This window comes from Palaemon carinicauda, chromosome 12 (genome assembly GCF_036898095.1).
Source record: "Palaemon carinicauda isolate YSFRI2023 chromosome 12, ASM3689809v2, whole genome shotgun sequence".
In the NCBI taxonomy this organism is placed as follows: domain Eukaryota; kingdom Metazoa; phylum Arthropoda; class Malacostraca; order Decapoda; family Palaemonidae; genus Palaemon; species Palaemon carinicauda.
Genome location: NC_090736.1, coordinates 136,360,168 through 136,387,097, shown reverse-complemented (window position 1 = coordinate 136,387,097; position 26,930 = coordinate 136,360,168). Strand labels below are relative to the sequence as shown.

The 26,930-nt window shown below is 40.0% G+C and overlaps 1 long non-coding RNA gene across 2 annotated transcripts in view; it reads right to left on the bottom strand.

Moving 5' to 3' along the window:
- The window catches only part of LOC137651309 (uncharacterized), a 69,721-nt gene that overhangs the window by 19,866 nt on the left and 22,925 nt on the right, over window positions 1-26,930 (bottom strand). For both annotated transcript variants that reach the window (XR_011046080.1, XR_011046079.1), the window contains exons 2-5: window positions 26,077-26,255; window positions 11,043-11,197; window positions 10,597-10,753; window positions 5,773-5,817 (exon numbers count right to left, since the gene is read on the bottom strand). This is a non-coding gene — a long non-coding RNA (uncharacterized lncRNA). The remainder of the gene's footprint in view (window positions 1-5,772; window positions 5,818-10,596; window positions 10,754-11,042; window positions 11,198-26,076; window positions 26,256-26,930) is intronic.

Genomic DNA, 26,930 nt, shown 5'->3' with positions numbered 1-26,930 from the left:
GCGAATGTCATGAGTTAGGGATTCAAAGGTACAGTATTTGAAAAAACGAATGTCATGAGTTAGGGATTCAAAGGTACAGTATTTGAAAAAGCAAATTTCATGAGTTAGGGATTCAAAGGTACAGTATTTGAAAAGGCGAATGTCATGAGTTAGGGATTCAAAGGTAGAGTATTTGAAAAAGTGAATGTCATGAGTTAGGGATTCAAAGGTACAGTATTTGAAAAGGCGAATGTCATGAGTTAGGGATTCAAAGGTAGAGTATTTGAAAAAGTGAATGTCATGAGTTAGGGATTCAAAGGTACAGTATTTGAAAAGGCGAATGTCATGAGTTAGGGATTCAAAGGTAGAGTATTTGAAAAAGTGAATGTCATGAATTAGGGATTCAAAGGTACAGTATTTGAAAAGGCGAATGTCATGAGTTAGGGATTCAAAGGTACAGTATTTTAAAAAACGAATGTCATGAGTTAGGGATTCAAAGGTACAGTATTTGAAAAAGCAAATTTCATGAGTTAGGGATTCAAAGGTACAGTATTTGAAAAGGCGAATGTCATGAGTTAGGGATTCAAAGGTACAGTATTTGAAAAAGCGAAGGTCATGAGTTAGGGATTCAAAGGTACAGTATTTGAAAAAGCAAATTTCATGAGTTAGGGATTCAAAGGTACAGTATTTGAAAAAGCGAATGTCATGAGTTAGGGATTCAAATGTATAATAGATAAAAAAAGGAATGTCATGAGAAAGGGATTCAAAGGTACAGTATTTGAAAAAGAGAATGTCATGAGTTAGGGATTCAAAGGTACAGTATTTGAAAAAACGAATGTCATGAGTTAGGGATTTAAAGGTACAGTATTTGAAAAGGCGAATGTCATGAGTTAGGGATTCAAAGGTACAGTATTTGAAAAAGCGAATGTCATGAGTTAGGGATTCAAAGGTACAGTATTTGAAAAAGCGAATGTCATGAGTTAGGGATTCAAAGGTACAGTATTTGAAAAAGCGAATGTCATGAGTTAGGGATTCAAAGGTACAGTATTTGAAAAAGCGAATGTCATGAGTTAGGGATTCAAGGGAACTGTGTATAAAAAAGGGAATGTCATGAGAAAGGGATTCAAAGGTACAGTATTTGAAAAAAGGTGTCATGAGTTAGGGATTCAAAGGTACAGTATTTGAAAAAAGGTATCATGAGCTATGGATTCAAAGGTAGAGTAAATAAAAAAATGGAATGTCAGGACAAAGGGATCCAGCTTAAAAAGGAATGCATATTCTGAAGGGGGAGAAAAAGGTTTGCATCAAAATGTGAAAAGTTTTAGTGAAGATAGGTAGAAATGTAGATATCTTGTGGGACCTGACACAGATCTTCAATCAGGAAAAGATGCCAGAGGAATGGAGAAGAAGCCTAATCATTTCCATCTATAAGGGGAAGGGAGACATCCCGGAATGTGGCAACTACAGAGGCATAAAGCTGATAAGCCATACTATGAAAATATGGGAGAAGATCATGGAGAAAAGACTCAGATGAAATAATTGGTGAGGAACACTTTGGATTCATGCAAGGAAGAGGGACTGTAGAAGCAATATTTGCTTTGAGGCAGACGATAGAAAAACATCGGGAGAAACAGAAAGGATTACATGTGGTCTTTATTGACATGGAGAAGGCATACGATTGAGTACCGCGTTAGGAGCTGTGGAGATGTACGAGAGAAAAGAAAGTCCCTGAAAAATACGTAAGAATCACCTAAGATATGTATGAAAGGGCAGAAGCAAATGTTAAGAGCAGTATAGGCCTAAAAGAAAGTTTCCCAGTAAATGTGGGACTACATCAGGGGTCTGCATTGAGCCCTTACCTATTTGATCTGGTCATGGATGTAGTAACACAAGGTATTAGAGATCAGTCTCCTTGGTGTAAGCGTTTTGCTGATGATGTTATACTGTGTAGCACAAGGAGAGAGGTAGTAGAAGAGAAACTAGAGGAGTGGAGAAGAGAAATGGAAAATAGAGGATTGAAGATCAGCATGAAAAAGAGAGTATTTGAGATTGAAAAATGGCGAGAATGGGGAAGTTAGTTTACAAGGAGAGAGATTGAAAAGTTGGAAATTTCAGGTATTTAGGATCAACAGTTGCAGAGGATGGGGACCTGGGGGCAGAAATAAACCACAGAATACAAGCAGGATGGAAGAATTGGAAAAATGTGCGTGGAGTACTATGCGACAGGAAAATAGGGGTTAAGTTGAAAGGTAATGTACACAGGACAGTTGTGAGACCGGCAATGATGTATGGAGCGGAGACGTGGGCAATAAAGAAGACAGAAGAGAAGAAGATGGATGTGGCAGAGATGAGAATGTTGAGGAGGATGCGTGGGGTGACAAAAAGAGATAAGATACCGAATGAGATAATAAGGGGTACCACAAGAGTTAGAAAACTATCAGATAAGATCCAAGAAAGTAGACTGAGGTGGTATGGTCATGTCATGAGAAGAGATGAACACTATATTGGGAGGAGAGTGATGGAAATGGAGGTACAGGGAAGGAGAAGGCGACCAAAGCGAAGGTGGGTGGACTGTATCAAGGATGACCTTCGATCAAAGGGATTAACCGGTGATGAGGTGTGGGACAGAGGTAGATGGAGAAAGCTGATCAAAAACATCGACCCCACATAGAAGTGGGAAAAGATGTAGACAAAGAAGAAGATGGGTAGAAATGTATGCTTTAATCGATACTGGAGGAGGTTATTTTTATGTACTATATTAGATTTTGAAGAAGAATGGTATGATTGTAAATCTAGTACAGGAAATGACTAGAGTGGGGTTGTGCGATTTGCTAAGAGTTAGATTACTTAGGGAGTGATAGGAGTGTTAGAGTAAAGGAAATGTATGGAGTGGCGAAAGTACATACTGTAGAGGATGTATTTATAAGTTGAAATGTCTAACAAAATCAGGTATTAATGGGTGTAATGATATCTTAGTGGAGAGAATGGGTCTAAAGTGAGGTGAGGGGTGTTACACTGCTTAATATATGAGAGAGAGAGAGAGAGAGAGAGAGAGAGAGAGAGAGAGAGAGATGTGGATTATCCAAAGTACTGTGTGTTACATATGAGTATGGATACGTGAATGTAAAACTGGAGAGGTACATAAGCAAAGGGGTGAGGGAGAGGGAAGATTCAGTGACAAAGTACTCTTCTGCAGGCAAGAGGATAGAATGTATGTTTTTGGATGCCTAGTAATAACTTGTAAAATTAAACAATACAAATGGGATGGTGAGAAGTTGATGAAAATATTTTAACCAAATGATAGTTTGAGTGAAATTAAGAACTAATTAATAGTTAACATGGAATTTCTGCAGGGGTTGGTTTTAAAGTTTTTAAGGTGCAAGTAATGCAAGTGTTATGTTAACATAGTTTCAAGGTTTAAAGGCCACTCATGAACGGTAAAGGTAAGGAACAGTGACAATGCCCTAGAGGTTGACCATATATACATATGACCAATGCCCAAGCCCCTCTCTAACCAAGCAAGGACCAAGAAGGGCAAGGCAAGGCAATGGCTGCTACTCAGAGGGTACACATCTAGGCTCTCCCAAAACCCCATCCTTAGCTCAAAAGGATATTGGGCTTGGAGACACTACAAGAAACTATTGTGCTTGAGCTGGTCTCAAACCCTAGTCCAGCATGTCACCAAGCAAGGAGGCTTCGAACAGGCTACCATATTAAGGTAGAGTAGGCCTGAGACAAAGTTATGGTATGGAGTGATGCAAAAAGCAAAGAAATAAAAGTGGAAGTAAGCTTTACCAGTGTTAAGTTATGGGAAGAGAAAATGAACTGTGAATGGGAATTTGAATGGTTGGATGCCAATGATCCTTTGAAGACAAAGAAAAGGAACTTTACAATATGTGAAGGTGTAGAAAAGCATTTGCAAAAGGAGAACGCTGAGAATGAATATGAGCAAAAATAAACTAGAGGGTCAATGTAAACCAGGTACATGGAGTAATGGAAGCTGTATGATCGATGGAAGAAAGTAACTAGGTAATTCATATAGTATTTGTGAGTTTAGGAATAGACAAAGCAAGATCGTTGGCAGGATTTGTGCTAATGATTGATACAAGCATAGAACTGAATGTGGAAATCAGGGAGGGGGAGTTATGTATGAATGGATGGTTGAACAAATGTCTCAAGTGAAGTGTGGATGTCGAGTAATGATTGATAGGTGGAATGGAAAGAAGATGGAAAATTTATGTGAAGTAATGCAAATCAAATGGGATGTTGACTAAAGCAGCAGCCAAAAAAAAAAAATAAATAAATAAAAAAAAAAATCAAGAAAGTTATATAGCAATTGTGGTCAAGGTGCTGAGTTAACAGATGGTGTCACATGATGTGCATTACATTATGTAATCTCTATTGAATAAAATATATATAAAAAAAAATAAAATAAAAGGGAAAACAATTGAAAACCCTGCTGTGATAATAAGCAATAGAGCATTTCTGTTAACTTGGAGAAATTGATTGAGAACAGTAGTTAGGGTGCAGTAAAAAAAAAAAAAAAAAGTGCCAGTCATGAAATAAAAAGTGCACTTTTTACTATTAAATAATGACCTATGATGAGTATATAAGAAGCAAAGGAAAAAAAAAAGCCTATAAAAATTGCTATTTGATTTATGGAATTTGGGCTAAAGCCCAACACTGGGGATTCTTACACATATTCACCTGCCAAAATTAACAGGAAAAAGTTAGGGATATTTCTTATTCTAGAATCTAAATCTCAGTTTTGAAAATGAGTTTCTGAACAAACCATTCGTGTAGTTGAAGTGTAAATATTAAATATATAAAAGTGAAGGCAGCAATGTGAAAAGGTGGAACCGAGACATGGCGACAAAATCATTACATAACAGAAAGATAATGACAAAAATAGCAAAGGAAAACAATACAAACAAGAATGTTGCCAAGGTTAAGGTTAAATCTAATGGCTATGCCTTCTCCATCATAAGGCTCAATACTTCATAGTACAGTATACTAGAAGTTTTATTCTAACTGATTATGCTGTAGAATGATATTTCTAGGCAGGTAGCTGAATCGGTGGAATTTCAAAAATTTAAATTTACACCGAAAGTTTTTATGTTGAACAGGCTGACATAAATCTCTTCTTATAGTTTATATATGAAAGATATGTTTTAATGTTGTTACTGTTCCTCAAGTGTTTTAATTGTTCATTACTTCACTTTCCTCACCGGGCAATTTTTTCATAATGAAAATTTTGGACTTATATCGCCCTGCTCTTCAAAAAAGAGGTTGTAGCTTAGCTATTACTAGTAATAATAATAATAATTATGGGGGCACACTATACAGAGGGTATCATAACGTGCATTGGACTACTTGCTTTTCATTGAGGCGATAGTTTTAGATGCCCCGATTGTACAAAAGCATATGTGGAAGTAGAAGACAAAAGCATTATTTACCTTACATTGGAGAGACACTGGACTTAAGTTAGGTTAGTTTAAGCTAAGTTGAGATGACAGTAAGGATGAGTAGAGTTATATGGAAGAAATAGAAATTGCCAAACTTTCTTTAAATGATGTTGCATTAGTAGAAAAATTACTTATAAGGCAAGTATACTAAACAAGGCCTGCACTCTGTACTGCAGAAACATTGGCCTTGGCAAAATTCAAATAATTTAAAGTTTTCTCTCATTCCATGACTTTAACCTCTCAAATTTTAGACCTTATGGAAGAAAACACGAAAGCAAAGTATCAAAGAAGCAAACGCAGAAGGAAAACATAAAAGCGGAACACTCACCATGGATGACGTTCATACTTTGTTTCGACTCCTTAATCTATCAGCCTGTAAAGTGAATACAAAGGTAAGTACAAAGCTAATTCAATCATCATACAATATATTATTTCTATACTTTCCAACGTACATCTTAGAATTCCACTACTCCTTTACAGCAGTAGTAAAAAAACGACAAGTCAGATAGAAAGTGATCCAGAGAGTAACGGAAGTTTATGAATCACAAAGTTGATGCAAGTCTACATTTTAAATGTTCATTAATCAACAAATGTTTTTTCCTATGTATGTCGATAAAATTTCCTGCTTCTCTATCCTTTCTATCATTTAAAAAACCTTCTTGATTTATGACAAGAGAAAATGGGAGTGGAAGCAGATGTATGTCAGGGAGTGAATGAAGGATGCAAAGTGTTGGGGGCAGTTAAGGGAGTAGTAAAAAATAGAGGGTTGGGCATGAATGTAAAGAGTTCTGTATGAGAAAGTGATTGTCCCAATTGTGATGTATGGATCGGAGTTGTGGGGAATGAAAGTGACGGAGAGACAGAAATTGAATGTGTTTGAGATGAAATGTCTAAGGCAGTGGTTCTTAACCCCTGGGTCGCGACCCAAATTTGGGTCGCCTAGCCATTTAAATGGGTCATCAAGGATTTGTGGACTTCCTATTTTCCCAATATTCCTATTCAAAATATTATCTAAGTATTAATCCTGAATGTAGAAGTCATAAGTCATTATTATCTAATGTTAAGCAAAACATTGAGACAGACGATTTGATTGAGGTGAAAAACTACCAACATCTCCTCTTGCCTTTTAAATCTAACCGTTGGTGGAGGGAAGGAGGAGGGGGAGGTGGAGGAAGTCAGGAGCTGATGTGTCAGTGTCCAGAGTTGGCAACTGAGCGCTTCTGGCGCTAGATTTAGTGCTTTCAATGCAAGGTCGTGATCAGACATTGGTTGGGCTTTCTGAGAAGCTATTAGCATTCAAAGGAAAACTGAAGTTGTGGATGAATAAAATAAAATCTGGAAAGACTGCATCATTTCCATCTTTTAACCTACTTCTGCAGGATGAAAGATTTTCTCTCATCCAAGTCCAAGGCATTATTGAGGGACATATATCCAAGCTAATTAGAGTGTTTGATCATTACATTCCAGAAAATACGTTCAACTACAGTTGGGTAAAAAACCCCTTCAACATTGAAGCTGAAGACTTGCCTGATGAAATCGCAAACATCAGCAAGCTACAGGAGGAGCTTATCGAGATCCAGAATGACGCAACACTTCATTACGATTTCAAAAGGCAAAAGGAATCGCCGAGCTCATTTTGGATCAAAGTTCACAAAGAAAAGCCCAATCTTGGAGGTGAAGCCCTGAAAATGCTAATTCCCTTTGCTACAACTTTCCTGTGTGAGGCAGGAGTTTCAGCCCTCACAGTCATAGAGACAAAATACAGAAACCGTTTGCAACCAGAGGATGACCTAAAATGCAGCCTATCATCAAAATCACCTAGATTTGAAGAGCTGACCAAAACAATACAGTGTCAAGGATCTCATTGACTTTAACCACTTCACTACGGACGAAGGGACGAGGAGAAGAAGGAGCGAAAGAAGGGGTGAAGGAAAGGAGACAGGGCGGTAAGGAATGGAGAGATTGAAATGAGAGACGAAGGTAGGGAAAGGGACTATTAGGAACGGAGGAATCGGAGAAACAAAGGAAGGAAGAGAAGTGGAGGGCAGAGGCACGGATGGAAGGGGTTAATACTATATTTCATGTCAGATAGTCTTGTATGAATAATTTCCCTTTTCAACAATGGTAAATTATAGTCTAATTATAAATTTTTTTTATTAAGAAACATTTTTATTTTTATTTTAGAAAATCTCAGTGCTTTGTTTTATTTCTCATTGATCATTATCATATAGATGCACTATTTGCATTAATAAAAATTTCTGCACGTGATTTTTGTTTCTGTCACACGTTTTTACAAGCACAAGTATTTTATAATTTAAATTAAAGTATTTATGAAGGTAAGGGTCACCATGGTTGATATGGACAGCATTTTGGGTTTGCAGCCATAAAAGATTAAGAACCACTGGTCTAAGGAGTATGGCTGGTGTAACTCGAGTAGATAGGGTTAGGAACCAAGTAGTGAGGGTGAGAACGGGTGTAAGAAATGAGTTAGCAGCTAGAGTGGATATGAATGTGTTGAGGTGGTTTGCTTATGTTGAGAGAATGGAAAATGGCTGTCTGCTAAAGAAGGTGATGAATGCAAGAGTTGATGGGAGAAGTACAAGAGGAAGGCCAAGGTTTGGGTGGATGGATGGTGTGAAGAAAGCTCTGGGTGATAGGAGGATAGATGTGAGAGAGGCAAGAGAGCGTGCTAGAAATAGAAATGAATGGCGAGCGATTGTGACGCAGTTCCGGTAGGCCCTGCTGCTTCCTCCGGTGCCTTAGATGACCGCGGAGGTAGCAGCAGTAGGGGACTCAGCAGTATGAAGCTTCATCTGTGGTGGAAATGTGGGAGGTTGGGCTGTGGCACCCTAGCAGTACCAGCTGAACTCGGCTGAGTCCCTGGTTAGGCTGGAGGAACGTAGAGTAGAGGTCCCCTTTTTATTTTGTTTCTTGTTGATGTCGGCTACCCCCCAAAATTGGGGGAAGTGCCTTTGGTATATGTATATGTATGTATAAAAGCTTAAACAAATATGAAAAATTATAAAAAAAAGAAAAAAAAAACATCTTTGATATCTACATGGACTTTACAGTTTTCACAGAGGGACTTGGAACATAACGCTGAGATAGCCAAAAGATTACTGTACTGTGCTGTGGAATTAAAAGGTACCTTTAATTTACTCGCTAAAATAGAGGGTGAGAAAGAAGAAACGCTGTTGGACCAATATAAAATAAAACCGAATGAGATACAGGAAAGGAAAATTGGTCATTAATTCTAGATTAACCAACAAATTAAAATGGATGGCAGTAATCAGAACCGGGTGTCCAAAATACTTAAAAGAATTGTTACACATTGCGCAGCCAACAAATCGTGTCGACACGATAATAATTACAGATGGCTTTAAACTGTTGGAACCTAGATGTATGTCTACTTTAGGCTCCAGAGCCTTTAAATATGCAGCCTCGAGACTATATAATAAGCTCCACGAAACATTCGAATGATTGAAGACATTAAGGCTTTTAAGAGGAAACTGAAGACTTTCTTATTTCATGAGTCTTTTGACAGTGACGATTCAACAGTAAATGAACAATATGCAATACGAAATGTTAAATACTCTGAACGAACAGGTTAAACGACAGTGGAGGTCCTGTAGAGAGTGGGGTTCCCCTGCTGTATGGGACGGGAAAAGCAGCCATCAAAGTAAAGTAAAAGTAAGTAAAGAAACAGTTCTAGCTCAAGGTTAACCAAAACTGCATTATTTTTGTATAAAAATTTCACCATAACATCTAAAAGAGTTGGTGCAAATAAGACAACCACTACTATGCAAGGATGCAAATTAATGAGGAAAACAATGTTTCTTGCGTCTATAACAATACAGCATGACAAGAGAAGATGGAAGTCTTTGAGGTCACAGGGGAAAAGGTTCTTTATAAGGGTTATGTATCTGGACATTGCAAACTTACAAAAGGAATGGAGCTCCCAAGAGAATACCTTCAATTGAGAGTTGACAAAAAAAAAAAACACATGTAACACCCAAGTACTGTATTACTTAAGGAAAGAAAAGCTTCTATTAAATTTGAAATATCAGTCATGTTACATAAGAGTGGCACTTCTCAATGGTAACGAGGATCAAATGGAAAGAATTAAAAGTTGAAAGGCAAAAAAGTGAATAACATTACCAACTATTTTGGACCAAGCACCTTCAAAAATGAACTAGGAGAGGTTTATCCAAACTGGCTTAATCTTCATTTATAGGGCAATCACACAAAAGACTGCCAGGTATAAAACCCCTAAACATTTCACATTACCAACTGAATAGTCAACCAAAAGGAAACCAAGTGAAATAAGAAGCTGATCAAGACAGAACTTGGAGATATAAAATATACAAAATTTTCAAGACTAAACGAGTCTTTGGATCACACTGACAGATATGATTTATGAATTTGTGCTATATAAGACAAAACTGGGGTCTGTGAACCCATTTCAAGTGCAGGAAAACTAAGCAGCTATGATAAACAGTAAAGGGTAAGAGACTGGACAGCAAAGACGGAAGAAAGGAACCTGGAATGGAGATAAAGTAGAACGATATATGTATGAATGGTGCCGATGGAATGCTGCAAAGACTTAAGACGTGCCTACAGTGCCCTGGAGGAGGAGCACTGGTGGCAAAACCCTCCTACAGATGGAAATATGCGTCAACATGGCAGTCGAGACATCAATTCTATAGTAAACTGGAAGGGAAATGATATTGCCATTGTAGCTTAGGAGCTGTGATTTGTGATACAGAATTTGAGCTATAAGGCCCAGAGCTCTAAATGGGGAGATCCTTCAGAGCAGAGGTGCAAACTTAGGAGGAAATCCTTGCTGTTATATAATTAAGTTTAAAGACATCTGATAAAGAGGAGAGAAATTGTGAAAGGAAGTATGGTGCAGCCAATATCCAAAAGGACCCTTGTAACATGCAGTGCTATGATACTGGACCCGCACGAGGCTAAGAGATAAAAATGATTTACCTTAAATACTCACCTAATACAATGAAATAAACAGCCTATGATTGTTTGGAACTAATATTAAGATTGCATTGAAAATTAATTCCCTCCTCAATAAAGTAACTTTTATATTCTATATAATATATTACACTTTACTAGAGCATTAAAACGCACAATCACCTACCAGTGCTTAATCAAATATCAAAGGATATCACGTGATGGAAAATATTAAATCAAGGAAAACCATCAGTCGTGGTGCCACGTGCTACAGTTACATTGGAGGTGGCTTCCTGGTAGTATGCTGTTGGAGGTGGCTTCCTGGAATGTTACTCTTGACATTCCTGAAAAAACCATTTGAAGACATTAGACATTTGTTATCAATTTCAAAACAGGTTCACATAAGATTCATCAAAACTTCAAATGTGACAAAGAACAGGATATATCCTTTGTTAACTTCCAATAATATTAAAACCTATCTTTCACTTGTTTAGACCAGACCTTTAGTACTAAAAAAATTTATATTCCCAGAATAGTCACTATTGACAGGCTGTGGCTTGACATATAGCATAAATTAACCAAGGTTATAATATAGCAAATGAAAACTTTAACAATGAATCAAAGAATACTAACTACTCCACCAGCGAATTCAAGGCAGAAATCCAGTTCCTCCCCCTCGAGAAGCTTTGGCTTCTTCCTCCTCTCCTCTGAAGAGGGAGTGAGGAGTTCCTCATCAGCGGAGGCTCAGCATAGTCGTTCCGCTTCCAAAAGCTTGATAGTGTATAGATCTGAAAGTAAATAAATTATTATTCCAAATATTACATGTACAGTATACTGCCAAGTGATTTACATAATTTATAAAGAAAAATATAACAATTTCTTCACACAGACCTCATATGACATTTTTGTCTTAATTTGTAATTAATTAAGGACCAATTACTCATCGTACATCAAGTTCCATTCAGTAAGATTAAATAATTTATCTCAAAGCTTGTATACCAGATGCAACCCTAGTTGGAAAATCAGGATGCTAAACGCCCAAGGGCTCCAACAAGGAAAATAGCCCAGTGAGGAAAGGAAATAAGGATAGAAAGAATGTTGTGCCTAAGTGTACCCTCTAGCACAAGAACTCTAACCCAAGACAGTGAAAAACCATGGTACAGAGACTACGGCATTACCCGAGACTAAAGAACAACGGTTTGATTTTCATACCCCACTCCATGTGAGGGACATATATTGTTTTTCTTGAATGTTTCTTTTCCTCCTGCTGCCAAATCTTCCAATCAATTCATCTTGGTCATTGCTGGGCCAAATGACTTGAAATTTGGCACAGGTCGAGTGGGTAAATACCCAGATGCGTTTAAATTTTTTCTTTTGATACATACCAAAATAATTTTAGTTTTTTTTTGCCATTTTCTGACAAAATAAATTATATTTTGGTCTCCTGTGCCCTGGTATTACAACCAAATGAATTGAAAATTGATACCGAGGTGCCCTAGATAAATACCAATAGAAAGTCTCAACATTTTTGGAACAGGTTTTTTTTAAATGGTTAATTTTGCAATTTTTGTTCATTTTTAAACAAAAAATTTACATTTTCGGCTCATGTGCCCTCACATGTATACTAAATGATCTGAAATTTTATATGATATACAGTATGTCCACAAGATGTAAGTCACATTTTTTTGTATACATTACTTTAAAATGATTATTTTTAGAATTTTGACTTTTTATAGACCAAAAATTTGCATTTTTGCCTCTTATGCCTTGGTATTTAAATCATATGACCTGAAATTTGATATGGAAATGCCTATAATATACGCCTACAGGACGTTAATTACGACTTTTGCTTACACCACTTCAGAGGAATTTCTTATAAATCTATCGGGGATCCATTTCTGGAAGAGATTAATATAGTTCAGTACATGGTTGCATGGGGAGGGAGATGTTGCCTTTCTAGTGAAGTGTCCTTTTTCTAGAAGAGTTGCTTACCATAACTAAAAAATCTATTCTACCCCTACAAAGTGAGAAGAAGCCACTGAACAATTACATTGCAGAGCTCTTCTAGGAGAAGGACACTACAAAATCAAACGATTGTTCTCTGATCTTGGATAGTGCCATAGCCTCTTTACAATGGTTTTCACTGTCTTGGGGTAGAGTTCTCTTGCTTGAGGGTGCACTTGGGTACACTATTTTATTTCTCTTCTTGTTTTTCTTAAAGATTTTATAGTATATATATGAAATATTTATTCTAATGTTGTTACTGTTCTTGAAATATTTTCTATTAATTGTCAATTACTTTTCTTGAAGCTTTCTTATTTCCTTTCCTCACTGGGATATTATCCCTGTTGGAGCCCTAGGGCTTATAGCATTCTGCTTTTCCAACTAGGGATGTAGTTTAGCAAGTAACAACAATAATAATAATAATAATAATAACAAATAGTTGAAAAGCCAACAACACTCATTCCAGTGTGGGCAAAGATCCCTCATTTTCCTTAAACCATTTGTATTTTACTCTTCCCAGACCACCCAACCCTTCACGAATATGGAGTTAACAAACCGCAATCAATGATACTCTTGCTTTAACAAAGATGATCAAACAGTAAGCGGGCAATGTGTATCGTGAAATGTTAAATGTTCCCGAATGAACATCATAATACGACTCTGGAGGTCCTGTAGAGAGTAGGATTCCCCTGCTGTATGGGACCAGACAAGCAGCCCTTAAGGTAAAGTAAAGTCAAGTCATTCCTGACACTTTCATCTGAGACTACTTTAAAAGATTTTAGTCTGGATTTTAGGGTTTAAAGGCCACTCATGAATGGCAGAAGCAAGGGACATTAACAAGCTCCTGAGAATTACCACATATACATATGATCAGCACCAAATGCCCTCTTCACCCAAGCTAGGACCAGGGAGGGGTAGGGAATGGTAGACCTGTAGGTTCCACCAAAACCCCCATCCTTAGCTCTCAAGGATGGTGAGGTTGCAGGCATTAGAAGAAAATATCATGCTTGAGCAGGTATTGAAAACCTGTCCAGCAGATCGCCTGACAGAGGTGTTTTCAATAGGCTAATTCCCTAGTACTATCGCAAAGGGTTTTAGTAGCAAATTAGAAATGTCTCTGCCTGCCAATCTGCTAGTCTAGGGTTTGAGACCAAGACAGTGGAAGACCATGGTTCAGATGCTATGGCACTATCCAAGACCAAAGAACAATAGTTAGATTCTAGAGTATCCTTCACTTGAGAGCTGCTTACCAAAGCTAGTCTCTCTTCTACCAAGAGAAAAATACACACTGAACAATTACAGAGCAATAGTAAATGCCCCTTTCAAAATTGCTGGAATATGTCATTCTTGAACAAATATAGTCCATTTTTTTTAGCGAGGCAGATTTGCACCGACTCACAGCGGTGCCCTTTTAGCTCGGAAAAGTTTCCTGATCGCTGATTGGTTAGAATTATCTTGTCCAAACAATCAGCAATCAGGAAACTTTTCCGAGCTAAAGGGCACCACTCTAAGTCGGTGCAAATCTGCCTCGCTAAAAAAAATTGACTATAGTCACTTTTAAGATTCGAAGTACAGTATTGCCAAACAGCCGTTCAGCATACAGACAATTATATTTCATTTGCTGTTGTAAATGATCGGCTGGAAACGATGGATGTAAACAAATTTGGTATCTTGATATTACCCGATCTCAGCGCTACTTTCGATAGTTGTGCACGAACTGTTACTCAATGAATTAAGGCCCAGTGGTATCGAAGATGGAGCCTTTGAGTATCTAAAAGATTACTTGGTTGACAAACTACTGTCTACGAATTGGAAACTCATTTATCTTGAGAACAATTAAAAAGAAGGGTACCCAAGGGATGTGTACTAGGCCCAGTCTTATTCTGTACCTATACTTTAGATCTATCAAATGTATGAAGAGGAGTGTAAACTGTTTGCGGATGATACACAACTCTTACTTTTCATAAATGACATTGATGATACCGCTAAAACTTTAAACCAGGTTCTTACCAGTGTTAGAGAATGGATGACAAATATACAACTCAATTAAAGAAAAACAACTTGAGAAATTTTGGCGACATACACAAATATTAACTTGATCCCAATATAAGGTAAATTTTGTGACCTAGAGGTATCACTTGACTAATGTATCTCTCAGTGCTTAAACTTAAAGTCATAATAGTAAGAAACACTGAATATCACCTTAAAAACATTGCTTTTGCAAAGAAGTAACTGGATAAGTATTTTGTACAGAAACCCGTGATTAACTGTGTTCTTACCAAGATTGACTACTGGAACTCCATCCACAATAATCTACCCAAAGTGCAACTTATGGAATTACAAAACATAATAAACAAGAGGAGCAAGATTGATAAAAGGTGTACCACCCTGAGAAAGGATCATTCCTATACTAATTGAATTAAATTGGCTCTTCAAGCTAGAAAAATTTAAAATAATGTTTGTGCAATAACCCATCAAGTTATCAGACATCCAAAATATCAAAGAGAATTGCTACATATTGTGCAGCCAATGAATTGTGTAAACACAAGAATAGTTAAAGATAGTTTCAAATTATTGCAGCCAAGATGCATGTCTACAGCAGGATCAACAGCTTTCAAACATGAGGCTCCAAGACTATATGACAAGCTTCCACTAAGCATCCAAAAGCCTGAAGACAAAACTTTAAAGAAGAAACTGGAGACATTGTTTTTTAAAGTGCTTCAATAATGTGGATTTGACAATACACATGAAATAAGCTGTGTATTACTCTAAATACATAAGACTGTAAATGACAAACATTCTTGTAGTGCATAAGGTTCCTGTGCTATAGGACCAGGAAACCAGCCCTTAAAATAAAGTAAAAGTGAAGTAAATATATGAATAATTAGTAATTTATAGTTTAGGACAATAAGGATCACAATTCCATCAAAAGGAAAGACATCAAATCAATCAAAAATGAAAGTGAGAATATTAGCTGCTGGACAATGCATGATCACAACACCTAAACAGGATAACAACTGTATTGAAGACACTTGACCCATATGAAGTACAAAGAGGTAAGACAGCAAGCTGGGAGAAAGGAAGAATAGTAATCCATTAGAAGGGTAAGAATTAGGTGGGACTAAAGACCGGATGCAACAGCGACCCCAAACAGAATTAGTTCACAGGTACCATAAAAAACAAGTGAATAAACAGACGAAGGCAGAATATGAAATTCAATCAGTTTGCCTCATTCTAATGTCTTCAACAATGTACTGGCTGCTAAAAGATGTACCAAACCCACTACAAACAGGTATTTAAAATACAGTACTTCGTACTAAACAACCAAATGAAATTGCTTGTTCTTAATTAGCCACAAATCGAGCAAATACTCTAAAACAACACTGTCAAAACTTGCAGTACTACTGTACTGATTGTCATTTGTGCATTGCAGTAAAAGTAAATAATGTACAAAGTCTGAGTATGCTTTAGCCAAACTAAGGAAAATTCCTATTTTCAGAAATTTTAATTTTATTACACTATTACGCAGTTGTATGCTTTAGCCAAACTTAGGAAAATTCCTATTTTCAGACATTTTCAATTTATTACACTATTACGCAGTTGTATGCTTTACCCAAACTAAGGAAAACTCCTATTTTCAGAAATTTTCATTTTATTACACTATTACGCAGTTAAATAAACCTCTATTATATCTGAGCTATCTATGCTAACCATAACTCGTCCCTGCACTAACAAACAGTACTCTATGTTAAGTCTTTTTTATAGTTTATATATGAAATGTTTTAAGGTTGCTAATGTTTTAAAAATACTTTATTTCAATTGTTCATAACGTCATATCTTATTTATTTCCTAATTTCCTTTCCTTACTGGGTTATTTTTCCCTGTTGGAGCCCTTGGGCTTTATAGAATCTTGCTTTTCCGAGTAGGGTTGTAGCTTGGCTAGTAAAAATAAGAATAATAATAATAATAATGTGGGTCACACATTTCCAAACTGTGAACTACTGAATGCCTTGGACTATAAATGATAAAATGTCTGTGCAGGTCCTGTAGAGAGTGGGGTTCCCCTGCAGCATAGGACCAGAAAAGCAGCCCTTAAAGTAAATGTAAAGCAAATCGGCTGCCGTTTTGGTATGAGATCTCAAAGTTATGCTTTTATTTTGGTATGCAGTCTCAGCTGATAGTAGTGGTCTCATTTCACTTCATGACGAAGCAAGAACCATTAGATTTTCTAAAAAAAATATATATATATATATATATACGGAAATAATTATCTAAGAAATAATAATCAATCATTGATGTTAGCATATGCAGCTGAACATTACCGCTTGCCAGTAAATATGGAGCTTGATGTTTTTATTATTTCGCGAGCAAAGTGAGCGCATGGCGAAGAAGGAACCATTAGATTTTCTATTCTTTGTTTTTGTTTTTTTACCTATTCAAAATACTGAGATCGCATACCAAAGCAAAACAATAATTTCCGAGATACCGCCATAAATGAGATCGCAGAAGGCATACTTTAATATCTTGACTACTGAAAACTCATATGAGCCAATAACAGAGAAAAACAAAAATATATGCACTGATCAAGGTGCGCATTTTGGTCTTATGGCATCCTGCTTTTCAAAGTAGGGGTGTAGCTTAGCTATTAATAATAACAGCAGCAGCTTAGTAACTTTGAGGCAGATATGATTCAGCACCATCAGCCCGGGTCAAGTCGAAGTAAAACGCTAAAAGCAAAAGCAAGGCCTATACTATTTTAGGAAGTACAGAAATACGACTTAAGAAAAATATGGAGCTCATCTTGACTTTCCTAATAAGAATGAATTTCACAAAAGGATTTGTTTAGCAAAACCTTCTTCTTTGAAGTTCCTTCACGGTGAAAAGGAAAAAGACCTCATAACTTCTCTGAATGATTTCTTTCCTTTCAGTTTTCATTTTTTTCCAATATCCTCTTTCTTTATTATAATTTAGTAGCAGATGGTTTGCAAACGCTGTTGGGATTCACAGCTGCTGTTCAAACTACATTATTATTATTATCATTATTACTTGCTAAGCTACAATCCTAGTTGGAAAAGCAAAATGCTTAAAGCCCAGGGGCTCCAACAGGGAAAATTGCCCAGTGAGGAAAGGAAACAAGGAAAAATAAAATATTTTAAGAACAGTAACATTAAAATATATATTTCCTCTACAAACAATAAGAAATTTAACAAAAACGAGGTAGTAGGTTGGCCAGGGCACCAGCTGCCCGTTGAGATACTACTGCTAGAGAGTTATGGGATCCTTTGACTGGCCAAGTAGTACTACATTGGATCCTTCTCTCTGTTTACGGTTCTTTCCCTTTGCCTACACAGACACCGAATAGTCTGGCCTATTCTTTACAGATTCTCCTCTGTCCCCATACACCTGACAACACTGAGATTACTAAACAATTCTTCTCTCAAGGGGTTAACTATGTTATTTTCATTAGTAAAATAAATTTTTGAATATACTTACCCGATAATCATGTAGCTGTCAACTCCGTTGCCCGACAGAATTCTACGGAAGGGATACGCCAGCGATCACTATACTAGAAGGGGGTGTACTCACCAGCGCCACCTGTGGCCAGGTACTGCAGTACTTCTTGTTGACACCACCTCAATTTTTCCTCGGTCCACTGGTTCTCTATGGGGAGGAAGGGTGGGTCAATTAAATCATGATTATCGGGTAAGTATATTCAAAAATTTATTTTACTAATGAAAATAACATTTTTCAATATTAATCTTACCCGATAATCATGTAGCTGATTCACACCCAGGGAGGTGGGTGAAAACCAGTGTACATGTATATCAGTAAGCTAAGTATCCCGTATTTCATATTATTAGTTATTCACAATAACAATGAAATTATAAGTACCTGGTAAGGAAGTCGACTTGAACCATTACTCTGCCTTTAATAAGTTCGTCTTCCTTACTGAGCGCAGCGTTCCTCTTAGGAGGCTGAACAACCCTAAGGTGCTGAAGTATAAAGGGCTGCAACCCATACTAAAGGACCTCTACACAACCTCTAACCTAGGCGCTTCTCAAGAACGAATTGACCACCCGCCAAATCAAACAGGATGCGGAAGGCTTCTTAGCCTACCGTAACAACCCAAAAAACAACAATAAAAGCATTCAAGAGAAAGGTTAAAAAAGGTTATGGGATTAAGGGAATGTAGTGGCTGAGCCCTCACCTACTACTGCACTCGCTGCTACGAATGGTCCCAGGGTGTAGCAGTTCTCGTAAAGAGACTGGACATCTTTGAGATAAAAAGATGCAAACACTGACTTGCTCCTCCAATAAGTTGCATCCATAATACTCTGCAGAGAACGGTTCTGTTTAAAGGCCATCGAAGTGGCTACAGCTCTCACTTCGTGGGTCCTTACCTTCAGCAAAGCAAGGTCTTCATCCTTCATGTGAGAATGAGCTTCTCTAATCAGAAGCCTTATATAATACGAAACAGCGTTTTTGGACATAGGCATCGAAGGTTTCTTGATGGCACACCATAAGGCCTCTGACTGTCCTCGTATAGGTTTTGACCTTTTAAGATAGTATTTCAGAGCTCTGACAGGGCAAAGAACTCTCTCTAGCTCGTTACCCACCATGTTGGAAAGGCTAGGAATTTCGAACGATCTAGGCCAAGGACGTGAAGGAAGTTCATTTTTAGCTAAAAATCCGAGCTGTAAAGAACATGTTGCTGATTCGGATGTGAATCCTATGTTCTTGCTGAAGGCGTGAACCTCACTTACTCTTTTGGCTGTCGCAAGGCAGACGAGGAAAAGAGTTTTGAGAGTAAGGTCTTTGAAGGAAGCTGACTGGAGAGGTTCGAACCTAGGAGACATAAGGAACCTTAAGACTACGTCTAGATTCCAGCCTGGAGTGGACAAACGATGATCTTTAGAAGTCTCGAAAGATTTAAGGATGTCTTGCAGGTCCTTGTTGGAGGAAAGATCCAAACCTCTGTGGCGGAGAACTGAAGCCAACATACTTCTGTACCCTTTAATCGTAGGAGCCGAAAGAGATCTAACATTCCTAAGATGTAACAGGAAGTCAGCAACTTGGGTTACAGAGGTATTGGTAGAGGAAACTGCATTGGCTCTGCACCAGCTTCGGAAGACTTCCCACTTGGATTGGTAGACTCTACGAGTGGATATCCTCCTTGCTCTGGCAATCGCTCTGGCTGCCTCCTTCGAAAAGCCTCTAGCTCTAGCGAGTCTTTCGACAGTCTGAAGGCAGTCAGACGAAGAGCGTGGAGGTTTGTGTGTACCTTCCTTACGTGAGGTTGACGTAGAAGGTCCACTCTTAGAGGGAGTCCTGGGAACGTCGACCAGCCATTGTAGTACCTCTGTGAACCATTCTCTTGCAGGCCAAAGGGGAGCAACCAGCGTCAGCCGTGTCCCTTCGTGAGAGACGAACTTCTGAATGACTCTGTTGATGATCTTGAACGGCGGGAATGCATATAGGTCGAGATGGGACCAATCCAGCAGAAAAGCATCCACGTGAACTGCTGCTGGGTCTGGAACTGGGGAACAGTACAAAGGGAGCCTCTTGGTCATGGAGGTGGCGAACAGATCTATCGTTGGCTGACCCCACAAGGTCCAAAGTCTGTCGCACACGCTCTTGTGAAGGGTCCATTCCGTGGGGATGACTTGATCTTTCCTGCTGAGGCGATCTGCTGAGACGTTCATATTGCCCTGAATGAACCTCGTAACTAGAGTGAGGTTTAGACTTCTTGACCAAATGAGGAGGTCCCTTGCTATCTCGTACAGCTTCCTCGAATGGGTCCCTCCCTGCTTGGAGATGTATGCCAAGGCTGTGGTGTTGTCGGAGTTCACCTCCACCACCTTGTTCAGCAGGAGGGACTTGAAGTTCATTAAGGCCAGATGAACTGCCAGCAGCTCCTTGCAGTTGATGTGAAGCGTTTCCTGTTCCTTGGTCCATGTTCCCGAGCATTCCTGTCCGTCCAAGGTCGCGCCCCAGCCCGAGTCTGATGCGTCCGAAAAGAGATGAAGATTGGGGGTCTGAATCGCTAACGATAGACCCTCCTTGAGAAGGATGTTGATCTTCCACCACATGAGAGTAGTCTTCATCTCCTTGGTGACAGGGATAGAGACCGCTTCGAGCGTCAAATCCTTGTCCCAGTGAGCTGCTAGATGGAATTGGAGAGGGCGGAGGTGGAGTCTCCCTAACTCGATGAACAGGGCTAACGATGACAGGGTCCCTGTTAGACTCATCCACTGTCTCACCGAGCATCTGTTCCTCTTCAGCATGCTCAGAATGCACTCTAGGGCTTGGCTGATTCTTGGGGCCGACGGAAAAGCCCGAAAAGCCTGACTCCGAATCTCCATTCCCAGGTAAACGATGGATTGGGAGGGAATAAGCTGGGACTTTTCTAAGTTGACCAAAAGACCCAGTTCCTTGATCAAGTCCAAAGTCCAGTTGAGACTCTCCAGACAGCGACGACTTGTGGGGGCTCTTAACAGCCAGTCGTCTAAATAAAGGGAGGCTCTGATGTCCGCTAAGTGGAGGAATTTTGCAATATTCCTCATCAGACGCGTAAACACCATAGGCGCTGTGCTTAGGCCAAAACACAGGGCTTGGAATTGGTACACAACCTTTCCAAAAACGAATCTCAGGAAAGGTTGGGAGTCTGGATGAATAGGAACGTGAAAGTAAGCGTCTTTCAGATCCAACGAGACCATCCAGTCCTCCTGCCTGACCGCTGCTAGGACCGACTTCGTCGTCTCCATAGTGAACGTCTGCTTGGTGACATAAGCATTGAGCGCACTGACGTCCAGCACCGGTCTCCAACCTCCTGTCTTCTTGGCCACCAGAAAGAGACGGTTGTAGAAGCCCGGGGATTGATGGTCCCGGACTATCACTACTGCCTTCTTCTGTAACAGGAGCGACACCTCCTGGTGTAACGCTAGCCTCTTGTCCTTTTCCTTGTAGTTGGGAGAGAGGTTGATGGGAGAAGTGGTCAGAGGGGGATTGCGGCAGAATGGTATCCTGTAACCCTCCCTTAGCCACTTGACAGACTGGGCGTCTGCACCTCTTCTTTCCCAAGCCTGCCAGAAGATCTTGAGTCTGGCTCCTACTGCTGTCTGGAGAGGAGGAGAGTCAGTGTTTGCCTTTCGAAGGCTTGGGACCTTTCTTAGACCTGCCCCTGAAAGTGTCTGGACGGGTACTTCCTCGGCTGGGGGCTCTGCCACGAAAGGGCGGAATAAATCTTGTAGCAGGAGTATCGGCCACTGGGGTGCGGTAAGTTCTAGGAACCGAAGGAGCAACCTTAGCCTTACGAGCTGAAGAGGCCACAAGGTCATGAGTGTCCTTCTGAATAAGGGCCGCAGACAATTCCTTGATAAGCTCCTCAGGAAACAGGAACTTAGAAAGCGGAGCAAAAAGTAACTGAGACCTTTGACAAGAGGTGATACCAGTGGAAAGGAAAGTGCACAGTTGTTCCCTTTTCTTGAGTACTCCCGAAACAAACATGGAGGCAAGTTCGCCTGACCCATCGCGAATAGCTTTATCCATACAGGACATTATAAGCATGGCCGAGTCCTTGTCAGCAGGGGTAGTCTTCTTGCTCAAGGCCCCCAAGCACCAGTCGAGAAAATTGAAAATCTCAAAGGCGCGAAAGACACCCTTTAAGAAGTGGTCTAAGTCGGAAAAGGTCCAGCAGACCTTAGAGCGCCTCATAGCCGATCTGCGTGGAGAGTCAACCAAACTTGAGAAGTCAGCCTGGGCAGAGGCAGGGATTCCCAAGCCTGGTTCCTCTCCTGTGGCATACCATACGCCCGCCTTAGAAGTGAGCTTAGTAGGGGGAAACATAAATGAAGTCTTCCCTAGTTGTTGTTTGGACTGTAACCAATCCCCTAACATTCATAAAGCTCTCTTAGAGGATCTAGCAAAGACGAGCTTAGTGTAGGCCGACTTAACCGTTTGCATGCCTAGAGAAAACTCTGATGGAGGAGAGCGAGGGGTAGCAGAAACAAAATGATCCGGGTAAACCTCTCTGAAAAGAGCCAGGACCTTGCGAAAGTCAATGGAGGGTGGTGACGACTTGGGTTCCTCCACGTCCGAAGAGGGATCATCTAGGTGCGCAGCTTCCTCCTCCGAAACCTCATCACCTGAGTGTTGAGAAGCGAGAGGTAAAGTTACAGCGGTATGCTGAACAGCAGAAACCTGACAAGCGGGTGCATAAACACTTGCGGTCTCATCCTCAAGTCTCTGTTGAAGAGGATGAGGGCTGTTAATGACAAAGTCATGAGGCTGGGATGAAGGAGGTACTGCGGCGGTTTGAGGAGCAAGTGTGGTGAGAGGCGACTGAAGTAAAACCTGAGGAGCAGGCTGCAAAGACTGGTCAAGTAGAGGAGAAGGTGGTAGATGCATGCGTTGAGGTGGCTGACTCACTGCATGAGGTTCCTGTCTCAAGAGTTGCGCTTGCTTCAAGGGTTGAGGTGGTTGCGCAGTAAGAGATTTCTGTCTCCCGAGTTGAGGTTCTTGAGGTGTGAGCTGCGAGAGTTGAGGTGGCGGCTGCGCAGAACGCGGTTCCTGTCTCACGAGTTGAGGTTCTTGAGGTGCTTGCCTCGAGAGTTGAGGTAGCAGCTGCGAGAGCTGAGGTGGCTGCCTCAAGGATGGTAGAGGTTGTCGTACCTCAAGAGGTTGCTGCCTGGAGGATGGTCTTACTGCAAGAAACTCTTGTCTCAAGGGAAGAGGAGGTTGTAAGGCATAAGACTCCTGTCCCCATTGTTGAGGAGGTTGCTGCACAACGCTGGTAACTGGCAACTCCCAACGCGGTAGCTCACGCATGGAGGTAGCTTGAGGAACCTCAACTTCGTACGTCTGGCAGACTGGACTGCGGAGAGGAGGAGGAGCGCTCGCAGGCGGAGGTGTAACCTTCTCTGCCTGAAACTCACTCATTAAGACCGCAAGCTGCGACTGCATGGACTGCAGCAAAGCCATCTTGGGATCAACAGACGATGAGGTCTGTTGAGGCAAAGCCTTAACAGAAGTTGAGGTCTGTTGAGGCATCGCCTTACCTCTCTTAGGAGGTGTGCAGTCACCTGATGACTGCGGCGAGTCAGAGCTAGCCCAATGACTACATCCGGGCTGTTGAACTCGTGAGGTTTGGACTATACGCTTAAGAGGTCTTGAGACCTGAGTCCAGCGTTTTCTCCCCGAGAAAGCAACTGCAGACGAGGAAATTAAAGGCTCAATCGTCTGAGAGTGGGAGTGACGATCTCCGTAAGATACGCCCGCAACCACCGAGGATACTTCTGTGCGCCGATCAAGGCCTGCCGAACCCTTTTGCCCTTCGACATTGCTTCTCCCCTGGGCTTGGGAGCTTGCAAGAGGTCCCGGACTGGGAGGACGACTGGCACGCACAGAAGTACCCTCACGCACAACACTGACACTGACACTAGCACTCGGCACAGCACTGGCACTACCACTTCCCACTGCACTTTTCACTTTTAGTTCCTTGACGTCCGCCAAGAGGAACTTGTGGTCACTCACTACCGACTCCACTTTATCACCTAAAGCCTGAATGGCACGTAAAACATCAGACATATCAGGCTGAGCACAAAAAGTAGGTTCGGGGGTAGCCACTACAGGGGGAGGAAAAGGTTGAGGATCATGAGGTGAGGAATAAAGCGAAGAGCGAGCCGAACTCCTCCTAACTCTCTCTCTCTCTAACTTAGTGGTATACTTTAGGAATCGAACAAAATCAAGTTCCGAAAGTCCGGCGCATTCCTCACATCGATCTTCCAACTGACAGGATTTTTCCCTACAGTCGGAACAAACGGTGTGAGGATCAACCGAGGCCTTCGGAATACGCCTAATACAAGTCCTACATCGTCTTTGGGGAGGGGCTTGAGAAAGGTCAGACATCTTGAATCAAAGAACAGTCAAGGGGGATTCCAATTAAAGCAAAAGATCGTTAACCATTAATCAAATCAATATAAAAGCTATCTAAGCTAATAGACAAGTTTCCAGTATAGCGAAAGCTGAAATCTTAGAGCAATACTTCACCAAAAACCGTGAACAAGACTCCAAAATTATAAGCGTATCCATGAACGTCTTGCCGGAAGCACGACAGAGGAAAAATTGAGGTGGTGTCAACAAGAAGTACTGCAGTACCTGGCCACAGGTGGCGCTGGTGAGTACACCCCCTTCTAGTATAGTGATCGCTGGCGTATCCCTTCCGTAGAATTCTGTCGGGCAACGGAGTTGACAGCTACATGATTATCGGGTAAGATTAATATTGAAAAACTGCACTTTAATTGTGCAGTGGCTATATTTTCCTCTTGATAAGGGTATTAGAACTCTTTAGCCATGGTAAGCAGCTCTTCTAGGAGGACACTTCAAAATCAAACCATTGTTCTCTAGTCTTGAGTAGTGCCATAGCCTCTGTACCATGGTCTTCCACTGACTTGGGTTAGAGTTCTCTTGCTTGAGGGTACACTTGGGCACACTGTTTTATCAAGTTTCTCTTCCTTTACTGTTAAAGTTTTTATTGTTTATAAAGGAAATATTTATTTTAATGTTACTGTTCTTGAAATATTTTATTTTTCCTTGTTTCCTTTCCTCACAGGGCTATTTTCCCTGTTGGGGCCCCTGGGCTTATAGCATCCTGCTTTTCCAACTAGGATTGTAGCTTAGCATTTAATAATACTGTAATAATAATAATAATAATAATAATAATAATAATAATAATAAGAAAAATAAGATAAAATAGTGGGCCCCGAGTGTACCCTTAAGCAAGAGATTGATTGATTGATTGAAAGCTAAGCAAGAGAACTCTAACCAAAGGCATTGGAAGACAATGGTAAAAAGGCTATGGCACTACCCAAGACTAGAAAACAATGGTTTCACTTTGGAGTGTCCTTGTCCTCCTTGAAGAGCTGCTTACCATAGCTAAAGAGTCTCTTCTATCCTTACCAAGAGGAATGCAGCCCCTGAACAATTACAGAGCATTAGTTAACCCCTTGAGTAAAGAAGAATTGTTAGGTGACCTCAGTGTTGTCATGTGTATGAGGACAGAGGAGAATGTATAAATAATATGCCAGACTACTCGGTGCATGTGTAATCAAAGGGGAAATGAACCGTAACCAGAGGGAAGGATCCAATGTAGTACTGTCTGGCCAGTCAAAAGATCCCATAACTCTATAGCGGTAGTATCTCAACGGGTGGCTAGTCTATGTCAACTTGGCTCAAGAAGGTGTCAAAAAGACAACTTTCAAGGCCTGGGCAGGTTCTCAGAACCACTTGCTTAGCACTCATACTAGTTATAAGAAAAAGATTATACAGTAACACAAAACACTGCAAGGTGGTCTGTAACGGACAGATAAAATTCGTAGCGGCCAGGAGCAAAGTGAGCACACAGCTGCTAGCATCGCCACACCCAAGGGCATGGTGGGCCCACGAGGCAGCCATACTAGACTGCCAGTCCCACAATAATTCTTCAATTTGGATGAAACAAAGCTGTGCCAGAACTAACCCATATAAATGACAAAGGTTTGTATCCAATTAGGAACATACTTTTTTCATACTTAAATATATTTTTACCCTGATTCTCAAATATTCACATAATTTAGTCAACTGAAATTTACAACAATGTTGAAAGGTAGTTTAAAAGAAATCTTACCCGATATTCAAGCTGTATAAAATCTACCATCGGGTATCATTTTCTTGGAGGGTCCTCTTGCCTAGAACTGGATTGGGGCCATCCATTTAATTGTATTGGATTGGGGTTGGCGGCATCCTCTTAGTCTAGTTGACTGCCCGGCCGCAACCGCTAACCACCGTCTTGAGTGCATAGCCTACCTGTGAGTAGAAAGGTGATATTATACATTATAATGCGTTCAAGTATTTATATTTATAAAACCGTGAACAAAAAATATTTCTAGTTCCATCTACTGTCCCAGTGTAAAACCAGAAAATCATTTCATGCAGAATAAATTTGTACAATATAATGAATGTTTTTGTTACAGTATTTAGAAAAAATAAAAAAAATATCTTTATTAGATACATGTATAGATTTATATTACCATCTAATGTTTGAATATAGGATAGATTTAAAAATTTGGGATTTATGACCTGGCACTAGAGTCCAAAAGGTCATTCAGCAAACCGGTAAAACTGGGAAAATCTCCCGCAGGTTAGACTGAAGTAAGGCTAGGAGAAGCTTCACAGCAAGATTCAAGAGAATTAGCTGGTAGAGACGTAAAGAAGAAAGCTAAAAAGTTCCACTAGTAATGCCGCACTCCCACCTACGGGGAAGTTATAACACGCAATATATAAATAAAGGGGAGTGACAGCAGCAATTATTATTATTAATTGCTAAGCTACAACCCTAGTTGAAAAAGCAGGATGCTATACACCCAGGGTCTCCAACAAGGAAAATAGTCCAGTGAGGAAAGGAAGCAAGGTAAAATAAAATATTTAAAGAACAGTAACATTAAAATAAATATCTTCTATATAAACTATAAAAACTTAAAA